Raw genomic sequence first — 16,172 nt, forward strand, 5'->3', positions numbered from 1 at the left:
GTATTTCTTTTTTTTTTTCTTTTTTTTGTGCTTAATATTTGTTGCTTTGTTTTAGGATTTATTGCATTAAGTGCTCAGATTAGTCTCAGGTGTTTCACCTGTTGTTATTCACTGCAGAGTTTTTTTCTTGCAGTTCTGGATTCCGGCGGTTTCTGACATGTACAGAATGCAAGCACAACATTGCTAGTTAGGACAGACACACTGTAGGCTACCTTGAGGTTAAACATCTCAAGGATAGCTGTAATATTAGTCAGGCTTTCAAATCAGAAACGCTGACAGACTGTAATAAGTTTGTAATTAAGGCTGGCTACTAAGGAAAAGGTTGACACCAGAGTTGTTCCTCCATTCTCATGTTGCTTGGGGTGACCTTTTTGACACTTAGGATTGAGTCAGGATTCTGTAAGTCTCACAGACTTAAAGAAAAGGATGCTGTTTTCCTTGAGAGACTCTTCCCTAACTTCTCTCAATGTTGTAGGCACTTCTTCCACAGATGTTCCAAAACTTGTAATTATAGTCATGAATGCTCTTTTACCAAGACCCTCCAGCCATGACAGTGTTTCATCTTTATTGGAGGCTAAGCTCAGGAAATGGATACCTTAAGTTAATCCTGTAGCAAATCTACCAGATCTTTTTTTCTTTTTTTGTGTAATCATTGTATTTCTTTCTGTTTCGACTGTGGAAAGATGATGGGGGCTCTTCTGAAGCTGCAGCCAGCAGAAGTTGAGTCTTGTCCCTTCACCCACCAGTTTTAGGGTGGGTAGGACACTTCATTTTTGCAAAGTCTCCTCACCAGCCACTGTATTGCCACTGATAGTGCTCTGCAGGTGTCTGCATGGGTGTTGATAGAGTCATTGATGTCATCCGTGCTTCTGACTTTGAGATCACAGTTCTTTACTTCAGTGTCTAATATGTCAGCAGTGCTGCTAATGTCAAGTGGTGTTCACACCAATGCATTCAGTGCCAGTCATGTTTGCAACAGTGGGAAATGAACCAAGGCCTTTAGGATTGGTATTGGCATTGATGCCCTTGAGGCTGTTGCAAGTGTGTAATGCTTTGGCTTTTTAGCCTTTAAGCCTGAGAATATTGGCACTGGGCTCAGGTTTGATGCAGTCTTCATTACAGATACCCATCATCAAACATCAGTGGTGGGCTGAATACCAGTGATGTTGGTGTTGCTATTGATCGGATGCTCATTTTCACTGACCTTGGTCCTGAGGATTTTGCCATCACTGATTTTCCAATATCAATGGTTCAGACTTATTTCTGCATGTGCTGACCTTGGCAGCTGCAGCTGTGTCGAACTGAACCAATACTCTCTGCAACTTGCTTCCTCAGCTCCTCTGTTTTCCCAGCAGCAAGGCAGGGGATCTGAGAGCTATCATTGGTATCATTTGGAGAAGTGTTAGCAAGGATGAGGCACAAAGGATGATGGTGTACAGACACCACAGCATCTCTGAAAAGGGCCTACAGGAGGCTTTCCAATCTTCCCCACTGTACTTCTCGCTGGTTCCCCCCATTGACAGGATGGTCACTGTTGCCATCAGGGGTGCCCAGAAAGAACCCAGTGTTGTGGCACCAGTCCTGAAGAGACCAAGTAAGATCCTTCAACCTCCTAAAGATTGGAATTGTTATGTTAAGACTCCTATGATGGACTCTATAGTTGCTGCTAAACCTGTTTAAATGTTCCCAGTTTACAGAACCTTGCTATCCACCCCCTATAAGGAATCCAGTGCTGTTGATATTTTTGAGAAGCAGTTTAATGCATCTACTCTCTTTACAAAAAAGTGTTAAGCTGTTTATTCTATGTGTTGAAATTCCATCATATTGAGATGTCTAAGTTTTTAGAGGAGTTGTTGAATAATGGCCTTAAAACTAAATGTGTGTTTAACTATGGTGATAATTTCATTTATACTGGTCCTCACTGTGCATCTGCCTCACAGTGTTATGCATGATGGAGTTAAGGCAGCAGGTGTCATAATGCTGCCCCCTCCCTTACCAACTTTAATGAGAATTTTACTGTGTCATTTCGTAGTGCTCCCTTTGTTGGGTCTGCCCTGTTTGGACCAAAGGTTAAGGAGAAACTTGGTAACATGCAGAAAGAAGGGAAACCTTTTGCTGTTGACATGAAGTTCTAGGCTCCTCATCTCCCTTCTAGGATGCAAAATCATTCACAGTTGTGCTAATAGCATGGCCAATGGCAAAATGAATCTCAAAGGTCTGGGAGGAACCAGTAAGTTTAAGAATGGATGCTGAAAATAATCAATGGAACCAGGGATATCACAGTCCACCATCTGGAAGACAGCAGAGTAATTCTTGAGACTTTTCCAAAAAGTCACAATGTGGAAAGCAGTCAGAGGTCATATGTCTTTTCACTTACTTGCTTGGCTGACTGTCACACAGAGCAAGTGGATTCAGACAGTACTATCCAGAAGCTGTTACACTTCCCTTCCACACCCCACGTATGTCATACTCTGTCATTATCAGGCATCCCATCCTGTCAAAAACTACAGCAAGAAAAGAGGTCTTAAACCTCAATAAAAAAAAGCCTTCCAGGAGTCCAACCAAATCAGAGAGCATCCTGGTATTACAACGGATTATTTTACTTTGGGGGGGGAAACAAAACAAAAAAAATAACAAACAAAAGATCTCAGACTGATTCTAGCCTTAGAAGGTCTCAACAAATTTATCACCAGGAAAAAATTCTAAATGGTCTTGGTCTGTTTTTTTATGAGAAGATTGGAAACCCTCTTTGGACTGCCATATTGCCTACCTCCACAGAAAGATCGTGAAGGAGTGCAAAAGTTTTCCACGCTTCTAAGTAGGAACAGGTAATTATCAGTTTCAGCTGCTTCTATTTTGTATCAACACAGCCCTTGGAGTGTCTAACAAATGGCATGTCTATGGTTGCACTGAACCAGAGGTGGCAGAGAATGAGGGTGTTTCCCTAACCAGTATGACGGTCTCCTAGCCGCACCATCTCTAGACAAACAAATAACAGCACAGGAATCTCTTTTTTAGCCGTTTAGCCAATCTTTTGGAATTATGACAAACACTGCAGAGTCCCAGATGGAGTCATTGTAGACTTTAATATTAATTCCTGGATTCTCTGTCCTGCAAGGCTCACCTTCCCTTAGAAAAGGCTCCTCCCTTACATTCCACAGTGTGTGAGCTTCTTCAGTTGTAGTCAATCTCAGCAGAAGTTTGCAAGAAGAGTTCACTGTAGCTACAGTACATGAGGTTCTCCATGCCAGGTTTTCATGAGGGTTCTACAGTGAATATTAAAAGTACAGTAGTCAGGTTTTCATGAGGGTTCTACAGTGAATATTAAAAGTACAGTAGTCAGGTTTTCATGAGGGTTCTACAGTGTATATTAAAAGTACAGTAGTCAGGTTTTCATGAGGGTTCTACAGTGGATATTAAAAGTACAGTAGTCAGGTTTTCATGAGGGTTCTACAGTGAATATTAAAAGTACAGTAGTCAAGGGTTGACGGCTCACATCCTGTCCAAGTCACAATTTTCAAGGTATGCTGCACTCACTTGATGTGGTGGTTGCACACATTCACCCTTAATCTGGGCAGACCTTTTTAATGTACCCCTTTGCCCTAAGGTGATGATGGTGGCATTGTCAAGGACAGTCAATCCCAGGTGCATGGTCACAGTTGGTGCACAGTCTGCATATATTTTAGAGTTGAGGGTGTTCCTTCTCACTCTGCAGGCATTACAGGACTCCCTTTCTTATGGTAGCATTACCATTTACACTTGTGTAATGGCTGTGGATATGGTACATTTGCAAGCAGGGAGGAACACATTCCTAGCCCCTGTGTTGGAAAACAATCAGGGTGCAGTATCTGTAAGCCAGTTGTTTTCAGTAGTCATTCATATTCCCGAGGAGACTTGTTCTCTTGCAGAGTGGCTTAGTGACTGTCTGGTGATTATAGCTGGTCTGCAGCACTGAAACTGTTTTTTCTCTGGAAGAATCCTTGTCATTTATTTGCATCCTTGATAAATATTAAATGCAGCAACTACTGCTGCTTGATCCACCCACTGGGAGATGTCTCAAGGATGTCCTCATCCAGAAATGGCCCCTCTCTAAGATTCCGATGTTTTTCTCCCGTTTCCACTTATCCAGATGTTCATAAGAAAGACAGAGCAAGTCCATTGTCTTTCTTATAGCCACATTTTGGCCTTGGAAGTGTAATGTCCTCATCTTCTGGCCCTACAAAATCCTTTTGACTCATCTACCTTTAAACCACACCCAGGCCTTCATTATTTATAGTTAACTGAGGTGTATGTTCCATATTAGACCTCCATTCAAAAACCCTGTTCCACCATGGGATTGGTACTTGATGCTTGAAAGTTAACATTTAACCCCTTTTGAAGATGCCTCTGAATGACAATGACCAAGGATTCATTTTACCCTCCCGTGGTCATCCAGATTCATAGCTGTACCCAGAGATCCAGTACCAGAAAAACGTATAAGAGCAGATGGACATGTTTTTCCATTTGGACTTTCTTGTAAATATTGAATCCCTTTTCATCTCCTGTGTCAGCTGTTTTGGTGTACTTTCCCCATATCCGTGACATAGGTCTAAGTTATTAATCTGTTCAGGGTCACCTGGCTGCCATTTATGATTGTCACCAAGGCTTCCTGATCTTTTCATTCACTTATTTTATAGGTTTGCAAAGCCATCCAGATGTGCATGTTCCAGATCAGACCTCCATTTAAAGAGTGGAATTTATACTTGATGCTTGTAAAGTTAACCTTGGCCCTTCTTTGAACCTCTCTAAGGCAGCTTTAAACTACTTGTGTTGGAAGACTCTCACTTCTTGCAGACATTGCCTCTGGAGTGAGAACTTGTGTATAACCACCCCCTTGCCTTCTCTTTCACAAGGGGAGAATGTCATTATTCATGCACAAATCCTTTCTTAATACCCAAGGTAACCACAAAAACAAATTTCACTCAGTCTGTTAACTTGTCTGTATTTTACCCCTAGCTGTTTCATGAAAAGAGGCAGTTTACTTCATTGTGTGAATGTGCAAAGCCACCTTACAATTTTACATGGATAGAATTAAATGTGTAAGGAATTTTCTTATTTAATCAAATATCTGCAGTTGTTTATTTCTTTATCTTCCAAAATATTGGGCTCTAAAGTATCCAAGGTTACTTTTGTACAGGTGGTGTACTGGTCACATCAAAATTTTTTTTACAATAAACATCTCTATTAAATTATCATGTGTAACATAGACAATCTTACATTTATATAAATGAAAAACAAACAACATTGACACCACTTTAATTGCCAACACTATACATCACAGACACCACTAAAACAACTCGAGTTGCAAATATTATACATCGCGTATAATCTATCCAGTCATTGTCAATTAAGCATTATATTGCTCATTCAAATCCTGCCTCTTAAACTTTATTCCTTCTCTGCATATATTGTTACCACAATTCCTAATTTTTTCTATGTAGTTTGCTCCGTCCCGTTTCTAAAGATCCCAATTCCAGTTGTTTTATCTCTGTTTCTATATTTACTACTTCTAGTAAAGTTGGTCTGGACTTTGATTTCCATTTTCTAGTAACTGCTTTTTTGGCAGCCACCATAATTAGACTCAGCAAGACTTATGTTTAGTCAATTCCAGTTCTGTATCATAGCTCAAAAAAAAAAGCATTTCCCCAGTTAATCCAGTCCACTCACCCAGCATCTCTGACAGAGTGGTTCATAGGGAATCCCTAAAGTCAGCCAGCTCATTTCACTCCCAAAAATATATTCCCAGCCACCTCTTTCTTTCCCATCACACCTCCAACATTTGCTATCCACCTGAGGAAAAAAATCTTTGGAGTCTACTTGGAGGATACAATACCTTAGTAAACACTTCCAGGCAAATATCCTAATTCTTCTATAGTTTGTTGCATATTTGGGAGATATACATATATCCCCCATTGTCTTCTTTATGAATTGCTTATCCAGTCTCTCTTTCCAATCCTTTCTAAGCTCCTCTGATTGATTATCATGCAATATTTTATATGGTGTACTAATTATTCCTTTTTTAACGGCAGCTTTTGTTCTAAATTCTATTAAAAACTCTACCAGTCCTGATCTTTCATTTAGGACCCCCCCCCTCCCATTTCTTTCTCTTTGCTTGTACTTTGATATCAGTCATTGATAGGGAAGGCGATCTCTAACCTACAGTCCAAATAAATTCTTGGCCTCTTCCCATTCTATTACCTTTCCCTTTCTAGTTGTTTGCTTCCAATAGCTTGGTTCCTTTGCCAGTTTTGTCCCATAAAGTCCACCCCCTCTTGCCTGTTATCTGTATCCCTAACCACAGTCATCCCTATAGGCAGCATCTCTTTTCTCCATCGTCTTGCTGGTTTAATTTTTAGAATACTCCCTGCTATTTTACGAATATAATACGCTGTATGATTTTTATTGTTCTCCTTAAGAGTCTGCATCCAAAATCCCAAACTCACCTTATTTCTTGAGCTTCTCTCCTGTATCATCATCATCCCTTTCCACTTTGAATTATATTTTTCTGCTTGTACTATGTATAAGAGGCTTAACTGTGTTGCTCTAAAATACACCCTTAAATTGGGTAATCTAGTCCGTCTTGTTCTATTGGAAGACTCAGGTTATCCCACTTGACCCTTGCTGTCTTCCCTTCCCAGATAAAATCCTTCAACTCTTTTTTAATTGTTATCCACAGATTCTCCTCTGGTTGATAAAAATATGCCAGACCTGTGTATAAGACTAAAGGGACTAAAAACATTCTAATTGCTTGTATCTTAGTATCCAGTCTTACAACAAAGCTTCCAATTTCTCATTGTATTTTGTATTTTCTATTTAGTCTCTTATTCTTAGCTGCCACAACAGAGTTATTTCTAATCCATACTCCTAAATGCTTCATTATATCATGTCCCCATATATGGATATTGTTGGACTAATTTGTTTGCAGGTACATAATTTACCACTTTTGCCTTTGTTTTACCTTCATTATTTTTGTATCCTGAGAAGATTTGAAACTGCCTTAAAATGTTAAATGTTCCACAACACTGTAATGTCCCATTCGGGTTTTGTCATGTATAAAATATTATCATCTGTAAATAGAACCAGCATTTCCTGACTACCATACCAATTATATCCTTGAATTTCTGAGTCCCTTATTTTCTTTTTCAGTGGTTCTAAATATAATGCAAACAACAAAGGGGAAAGCGGACAACCCTGCCTGGTTCCTCTACTTGAGCAGAAGTTATCAGAGAGGACCCCACCCACTTTAATTTTTACCTCCAATCCTTCATATATACTCCTAATCAACCTCATAATTGTATCAGGGAAAGCAAATGCTTCCATTGCCCTGCTTATGAAGTTCTAGTCTACTCTGTCAAATGCTTTCTCTGCATCAAGACCCACCAATAACAGTGTATTTTCTTACATTCTTCTTCCCTCTGGATCATCAGTGTTCTGTTAATATTGTCAAATGTTTGCCTCCCCTCCACAAAACCACACTGATCCATATTTATCAGTTGTGGTATCACTTTTGCCATTCTTTTAACCGTTGTAGACATAAACACTTTATAATCATGGTTTAGTATTGATATGGGCCTGTATGAAGCTGGATCCAATGGATCTTTACCCTCTTTAGGTATTACCACTGTCGTCTTCCAGGATGCTGTTACTTCTCCTCCTCTTAAAGTACTGTTAAACAAAACCTTCAGATCTTTATAATTTTTCCCTCCTAGCTTCCAAACTCCACAGGAATACCATCTATTCCTGGGCACTTTCCTGTAGATTGGTTATACATAGCCATTTTTATTTCATTTCTTCCTATCCTAACTGTTAATAATTGAGCTTCATCTGCCTCTAACCTTGACATATTTAATTCTTCCATAAACATTTCCATTTGTACCTTTTCTTGATTTCCATATTTTTCTGCTTTATTCAAACTTTCATAAAATGTTCGAAATATTTCTAATACTTCTGCAGGATCTCTTATCTTCCTTGTTATAGGTTCCCTAAGCTTCGTGACAGCTCTTCCCACTTTCTGTTGCCTGAGTCGTTGGCTAAAAGTTTTGTGCTCTAGAATTATTATCAAAAAACAGTTGCTTACCATCAGTCTTTCTAAATTCATGCATATTATAGAGGTAATCCTTTATTTTCTCTTTAGCATTCTGCAATTGTTCCTTTTCTTGTTCTGTGGGATTCCCCCCTATTTTGCAATACTATAACATTTGTCAGTCCCTCTAAATAATTCTTGTTGCTTCTTAGCCATTATTTCCACCCTAGTTTTAAACTCCACTTTAATTTTTTCCCAGTCCCTAGCTGTATTTTCAGAAGAAATTTCTACCTTCTCTAGTAGCTCCTGAATTAATTCCAAAACCCATTCCATAAATTTCTCTCTTTTCAGCTGATAGGTGGGAAAGCACCAGTGCCTCATTTTTATTTCATTACCTTGCATTTTTATTTTAGTTATTATTGGCACATGATCTAAAACAGTGATTGGGTGCGTTTTAAGACCTTCAGTTAAACGCTCATGTTCCTGTGAGATATAAATTCTATCTAGCCTAGCCCACTTTTTTTTATCTTGGAGAATAATATGCAAATTCACTCTGAACTCCTAGTACTGAATTCACATCTTCCATGCCAAACATTTTAATAAAATTCTTCAAAAATCTACCATCCTGTTTTATATTTTCCCTTCTAGGCCCCCAGACACATCTTTAGTTTTGCAAATCAAATTCCAGTCTCCACTTATAATTAATATTCCTTACTGAAAGCTGATTATTTCTCCCAGAATTTTCTTAAGCTCCATTATTGCAGTTTTAGGTGGAATGTAAATGCATGTCAGTGTATTCTTTCTCCCATGCCAGTAACCCTTTAGCACTATATATCTTCCATTATTATATTTACCCCGTTCTATCACTATTAGAGCTCCTCTTGCAGTTAATGTAAGTACTCCTCTTTTCTTTTTCCCCAGATATTCCACTGAATAACCATCCTGAAAAACCTTTCTTTATCAAATTCATATGTTTAGTTCTTTCCATGTGTATATCCTGTAGCATAGCTATTTGCACTCTACACATTTTAATATAGTTCACTACTCTTTCTTTTTTATATTTATTTGCAAGACCATTCAGATTGAAAGACATTGCAGAAAGCATCATTTTCGTATATAGTTATTATTACTACCTTTTATGTATAACTTTTTTTTTTGTTAAATGTCTAGTTCCAACTTTTACGTTGCATACATATACTGTTTAGCAGGTTGGTCTTTTATACAGTTGTTTTTGTCATATCCATGTGAGCTTATGCCACATCATACATGACTTTTTTTTTTTTTTGAAATCCCTCAAACAAAACAAACAAACCCCCCCAACCCCCAAAACCTGTTAACTTAATAAGAACATACAAATCTATGTACATCTTCAAATATTAAAATTTTTGCTTCCTAATAAGAACAAAAGTTCTAAGTTGATAGCCACAAAGACAGGCTATCGTTAACCAAAAAGAAAAGTTATTTGTGGTGAAACGCATGGTACAGCTTGTGCTATTAGTAAGTGCTATTTGATTTTGTCTATCTTTATAGCTCTCCCAGCTGAGGAAACACTTGAATGCTTTCAGCAAATACTTTCTCTAAGCAATTTCTCTTTATCAAATTATGTTCTAGTGACATTCAAACCAGACACAAAACTGCTAAGGGTAACTTGTTTATCAGAAAAAAGCCTTATAATATTCAATATTCTTTTTCATTGCATACTTTCTAATGAACTTATTACTGGATAATGCCTAGGGTCTTAACCCAGTCATTCCCAATGCAAGCATGGGAAAAAGCACAGTGATTTTTCTTTGTCATACTCTCTTAACCAAGAATTTCCTCTGGACAAACATTTGTATTTCCTCCTTAGCATGCACTTCATCAAAAATGAATACTTTAAAGACAGCTGGATACAGCAGTTTGAATCTTACACCTGCGTCTCGACATTCCCTGAATAGCAGAATGAATTTACTCCTCTTCTGCCAGATATACAGTGAGTAGTCATTCTCCACAAACACTCTGCTGCCTCCAACTTTTAGTATTTTGCCCTTCTGCCACAGTGTTGTCAGAATCAACTCTTTCTGCTTGTAGGACTGCATATTTTACTATTAAATGTCTAGGTTGCTTTCTTATAGCTAGGTTTGGGGCATACACATGATGTGCCCATTCAATAATTCCCGCTGTGAAGTGCCAGTCCAGTTGTTTATTTGTGCTTTCATAAAATTAATGCAGTCTGTTCCTTCCAGCTTCTCTGGTATACCTGAAAATCTCAGGTTTTCCCTACATGCTCTGTCCTCTAATTGTATTAGTTTTGAAACATCTCTTCTTGAGCAGTCTCATATTCAGCCAGCCTTTTCTTCATTTTGACCTCTGAACTTTGCAGTTTTATCATCTCATCTGAATATCTGTTTAAAGCTTCTTCTATTTTTTTTCCAGCCTTTTGTTGTTTATGCTGATTATGCAGCTGTTTTATATCCTCTTGTAGGTTATTGGAAGCCAGGTCTGAAGGTTGCATTGCTTTTTGCTGAACAGCTGCAAAACTTTCCCCAGTCAGTGTTTCTTGGTCTTCTGTATTTCTTTACTCCTGGCATCCAGGTAGTTCACTCACTTGCCAGGTACTGAACTTTGCCCATAAACACAAGTCTACAAGCTTTCTCTGCTGAGTTTCTGTTTTCACACTGGGAGAGCTAGAAACATGCTGTTACTCAGTGTGCAGCCATCTTGGAAGTCCTGTCACATCAAATTTTGTTATAAAAAATGCAGCAAGCCTTTGCTAGCTATTCCTCATGTACATTGAGCCAGAGCAGTGGCTACCACACAGGCATTTTTTCCAGAATGCTTCTTGGGTGATATGTATGTACAGTAAACTCTCAGTTAACTGGCACCCATGGGGATTGGTAGATGCTGGTTAAGTGTAGTTTATGGTTGCTTGAGAGTTACTGTTAAAAATAAACCTGACAAATGCTGTACCCTATACAATACCATACCATAAACACTGTATTGATTTTGTTTTAATATTGAAATACTATAATTAAAAGCATGGTTGGAATAATAATATTTTAAACTTACATTTACTAGAAAGCATGGTATGTGGAACAGTTTTCATTGGCATGCTGAGTGGATTGGAATTGAATGAATTGAACAGATGGAGAGAGAGAGTGAATGCATGTATGAAAGCAGAAGCAACTGTGTGTGAAAGATGGGAGAGAGTGTATGTGAGAGATCGAGAGAGAGAGTGAGTGAATGCATGTATGAAAGCAGAAGCAAAAGTATGTGAGAGATCAGAAAGATGTATGAAAGCTGAGGAGAGTGTGTGTGAGAGATTACAGAGAAAAAGAACGAGTGAATGTATGTATGAAAGCTGAATAGATTGTGTGTGTGAGAGAGTTCTTAGAGAGAATGTGCAATCTGATGCAAACTGAGTATGGAGCGAGAGTTGATTTTAGCGATTTGACTTGTTTGGTTTGCATTCTCAGCTTGGGGAGAGAGGGAATTTATTTGTATCTTCCTTTTTAAATATCTAAAACTCTAAAAACGCAAGGTATGTTTCTGCAGGGGGGGGGGTGGGCAGAATGCAGCACATGAAAAACTGAATTGTTCATACTGTACTACATTTCTTCATTTTTTTTTTTGTGTTTGCTTGACTTCCGGTTAACTGAGAGTTTACTGTAACAACAATGTGAGCTTCTTGGAATACTTTTGCAGGACACTACAGTCTAGAAATGACCTCCAGCTCTTGAACTTCATTTGGAACTGTGGTTCCACGGTATATTACTGTGATGATCATTCAGGCAGAAAAGCTTGGGACTGTGTCCCACTGGTTGAAGAAGATGCTTCTGATAATTTCAGGTATGAAAGCTTTGTGTTTACCTTAATTAGTGCAACAAAAAGGAAGGTTTAAAATCTCATTCAAAAAAGAGCCGTCCAGAAGAACCATCAGATCCAAGAGGATCCAGCTATTACACCATAACAATAGCTTTGCATGATTGTGTTGTATCTTCTTTTAACATAGCCACCCTCCTTTCATTAGCGTCAGGTAGACATAGTCTTGGGTCTTTTGCTTTATAGGAATCCTTTTTGTAAATCGTATATTATAGTAATAGGTTCATAGGTAGGTACTAGGCTATTGACCCTAGGGCCTATATAAGCCTAGCCAAAAAGGTACCCTGGCTTTCGCCACTCAAGAAAATTATTTACCTGTGAGCCTATCGAGCAGGGCCACAGAAGTGATCCCCGGGGTGAATTTCCTATTTCTCATACAGTCATCAAGATTTTTCTTGAAGAGTGCTAATGAGGAGCTTTGTTTGATATAGATAGGTAGTTTGTTCCAGAGTATGTGAAGTCTCTGGGACAGAAATCTATCTCTCCAGCATGTTCTGTTTATTGTGGTGACAAGATTTAGGTCCCTAGAGCATGTGGCTCGGAGCGATTGGGATTTCTTTAAGTGGAGCGTGTCCAACAGCTCTGGGTTTGACATAACTTTGTATGTTAGGCAGAGATCGCCTCTGAGTAGTCGATATGTGACAGAGTAAAGCTGGAGTTTTTTGAGACGGTCTGAATAGGGCATCTGTTTTAGGCCAGTAATCCTCTTTGTGAGGTATTTCTGCGGCCTGTTGTAGATGTCTTGTGAGGCACATACCAAAAGGGGCATTGTACTCTATAATGGGTCTAATGAGTGATGAGTAGAGGGGAACAATGACCTCTTTTTTTCCTGGATGAGAAACCTTTTGTAATGAGGTGTGCCACATAGAAGGATTTCCTGACTACTGTGGCGAGGTGATTATCAAAGGAGAGACTACTATCCACCTGTATCCCAAGGTCTCTTATCACACTTTCGGTGTTAAGTAGACTACCAGGGTGTATATCAGAACATCAAAGTAATAAAACTTCGAATTTTCTGATATCGAACACTATTCAGCGAACGCTAAGAATAGCGAAGCTGCAGAACAGCGAATTCTTTCCTCGGGAAAGAATTCAGGTGGCCGTTTCTGTGGCTTCACTATTCTTAGTGGTGTGGAGGAAAGTTACGGGTTGGGTTCAGGTGAGTGTGCGATTGTTTGTACGTTAGGGTTAGCGGTGGGTTAAGTGAGTTAGGGTTAGGGCATGGGTTAGGCGTGTGTGCGATAGTGACAGACTTTAAGGTTAGGGGCTGTATAAGTGATTTAGGGTTAGGGCGCGGGTTAGGTGAGTGTGCGATAGTGACGGACCTTAAGGGTTAGGGTTTGGGTTAAGGTAAGTGGGTAGATAGTAGTGTATGTTTAATTTAGTATAGCGTTAGATGTAGGAATTTAAGTGTGTGTGTGTGGTTGCTGTTTGTTTGATGTGCTTGTGTTGTGTGTATGTGTTTCGGAGCAGCAAATTTTTTCCATGGGAAAAAATTTGCTGTTCTGAATGTTCAATATTTTCGTGTTTAGATGTTTTGGGGCCAATGAAATAGCGTTGGCTATTTTCATCTTTTGATAACTTGATATAAACATGACTACCACCTATGTGGTAGTTCATGGGTACAGAGTTTTTACCAAAAGGGATGACAACGCACTTTTTAGCATTGAGCTTGAGGCCATGGCTTTGACACCAGGCATCTGTCTCAGTGAGGCCCTTTTGTAGGATGTCCACATTGTTAGGAGTTTTGATTATGGCTCCTAGTTTGCAGTCATCTGCGAACTTCACTAGCCAAAGACCTTCTGTGTTAGCCTTGTACTTCAGAGAAGTAGATACCAAACAGAAGACCCAGAACTGAACCCTGTGGTACTCCACTTGTCTCTGGTCTGAAGTCGGATTTGGAGTCTGCTACTTTCACAGTGCTGGTTCTGTCAGTGAGCCAGTTGGCAACCCATCTTGTGACATAGGGATTTATGCCTAGTTTAGTGAGTTTATCTATAATTCCAGAGTGGGGGATGGTGTTGAAAGCCTTGGCGAGATCTAGATAGGCTGTGTGAACCACCTTACCCTCATCTCCAGCTTTGTTTACTGCTTCAAAGAAGTCTATCTGATTTAGGAGACATGATCTGCCTTTTACAAACCTGAACTGGGTGGGGTCCAGAGTCTGGAGATTACCAATGTCTTTGTTTATAAGTTCCATGATGATGCATTCCATGGCCTTGCAGACCAGGCTTGTCAGGCTAATGGGGAGGTAGTTTGCGGGGTCCGTGATGGATCACACTTTGTGGGGTGGAATAACCATCTCTGTGTGCCATTCAGTGGGCACAAAGCCTGAGGTGAGACTGTGATTGAACATAGTACTTAGGTGGGGTGCCAGTTCGTTCTGTAGTTTGTGTAGAACGCAGCCTGGGATGTTGTCAGGTCCCATGGATGCTGTGTTCTTGGCTTTGGAGAGTGTGGTTTTTACCTGTGCAGCCATGATTACAGGAACTTTGCATTCTTCCGGTATAGAGATGGACCCTTTAGGGGTGAGGGGGGTAGAGTTAGCACTGAACCTATCTGCCATGATGTTGGCAATATCAGTTGGTTCTGTATATTTAGTGCCATTGTGCTGTAACTCAGAGCAGATATGAGTGTTGCCATTGAGATTCTTGACATAGCTATAGAATGCTTTGTGGTTGTCTTTAGAAACAGTGGTGAGTTTGTTTTCGTAACTAGCTTTGGAGGATTTTTATGAGGGATCTCAGCTTCTTACTCAGGCTGATCAATGATTTCCTCCAATCATGGGATTTTACTTTTTTTTGCAGCAGCAGTTTCTTTCTTCTGTTGTAGAGTTTGTTTATGGCAGGGGAGCACCAGATTGGCTTCCTTTTTTTGGAGGATAACATCTTGGTTCTGTTAGGGATAGCACGATCCATGCACTCGTGTAAGTGCCTATAAAGTGCATTTGTGTAGGATTCAGCAATTGTACCTCTATTGTCCATCTGCATGGGTGTCGTGAAGTTTGCCACTTCTGTCTTAAGAAGCGTGAAGTTGGCTTCGTAAAAAATTTTTTTACAATGGTTTCCCTAATCTTCTTCTTCTTCTTCTTTCGGCTTTTTCCCGGTTAGGGGGCGCCACAGCGAATCACCTGTCCACTCATGATTGGCAGTGGAGTTTTACAGTGTCGAGTTGCCAGCCCGGTGCCCAACCTTCCACAGAAGGCACACACACCTAGGGCCAATTTAGAGTGTCCAATCCACCTACAATATGTCTTTGGGATGTGGAAGGAAACTGGAGCACCCGGAGGAAACCCATGCGACCACAGGGAGGACATGCAGACTCCTGACAGGAGGCACCCCAGCCGAGAATCGAACTGCAGAACCTCTTGCTGTGATGCGGCAACGCTAACTGCTGCACCACCATGGCCGCCCACAGTGGTTTCCCTAATACTAAGTCTATATTAGAATCTTGTTGAGCATGGAGCCATCTTTAAATTTCTTGTCTCCCACCAGGACACAAGTGATCTTCAGCAATTGCATTTTGCTTGCTGGTAAGCCATTAGACGTCAGGAATTTGTTTAAAGTTTTCAGATTTTTAAAGTGACACTTACTTTTTACTCTTTTCTCGGTGGGCTCTGCCAGCTCCGTTTGCCCTCACTAACGCTCGGGCACTTTCTGCTCCCCTGCCCCCTATCCCCCCCCTGCCCCCACTACCTCTACATTTACATATACATACCTCTACTACCTCCGACACGGCCAACTAGCAAGCTCAAAGTTCTCCAGTAGCTCGAGACATAACCCCTTATCCCACAATGCACTGTTGGAATTACCTCAGATCTAGTTTGCCGCAGCATGGATCTCTTGGTTTCCAGCGTTGCTCGAGAGTATTATTGGGAGTTTTCAACTTTCAGCAAGTTTTATATATCATTTCCAGAGGGTATTTCATACCGTTCTCCACCCAGCCCCTTCCTGTCAAAAAAGTCCCAGACGTTCCACCCAGTCACATGGGATAAGCAGCAATAGAGGTACACCGATTGCTAGAAAAAAAGAGTCATCCAGCCAGTCCCGGCAGACCAAACAAGATTCGGAACTTACTCAAGATTCTTTTTGGTTCCAAAGAAAACGGGACTGGAGACCCATTTTGGATCTCAGCAGACTCGACCAGTTTGTGAGAAAAGAGAAGTTCCGAATGGTCACGCTACAGTCCATACTCCCGTTTTTAGGGAAGGACATTTGGATGTGCTCGATCGATCTCAAGGGTGCATACT

General features: G+C 40.1%; 1 protein-coding gene across 1 annotated transcript in view; it reads left to right on the plus strand.

Annotated features, from left to right (window-relative positions):
- OSBPL7 (oxysterol binding protein like 7) overlaps window positions 1–16,172 on the plus strand; it is a 1,590,705-nt gene that overhangs the window by 500,575 nt on the left and 1,073,958 nt on the right. The gene's annotated exons all lie outside the window — the stretch shown is intronic.

The sequence above is a fragment of the Protopterus annectens genome, chromosome 13.part0 (assembly GCF_019279795.1).
Source record: "Protopterus annectens isolate FY-2018-M chromosome 13.part0, PAN1.0, whole genome shotgun sequence".
Taxonomy (NCBI): Eukaryota; Metazoa; Chordata; order Ceratodontiformes; family Protopteridae; genus Protopterus; species Protopterus annectens.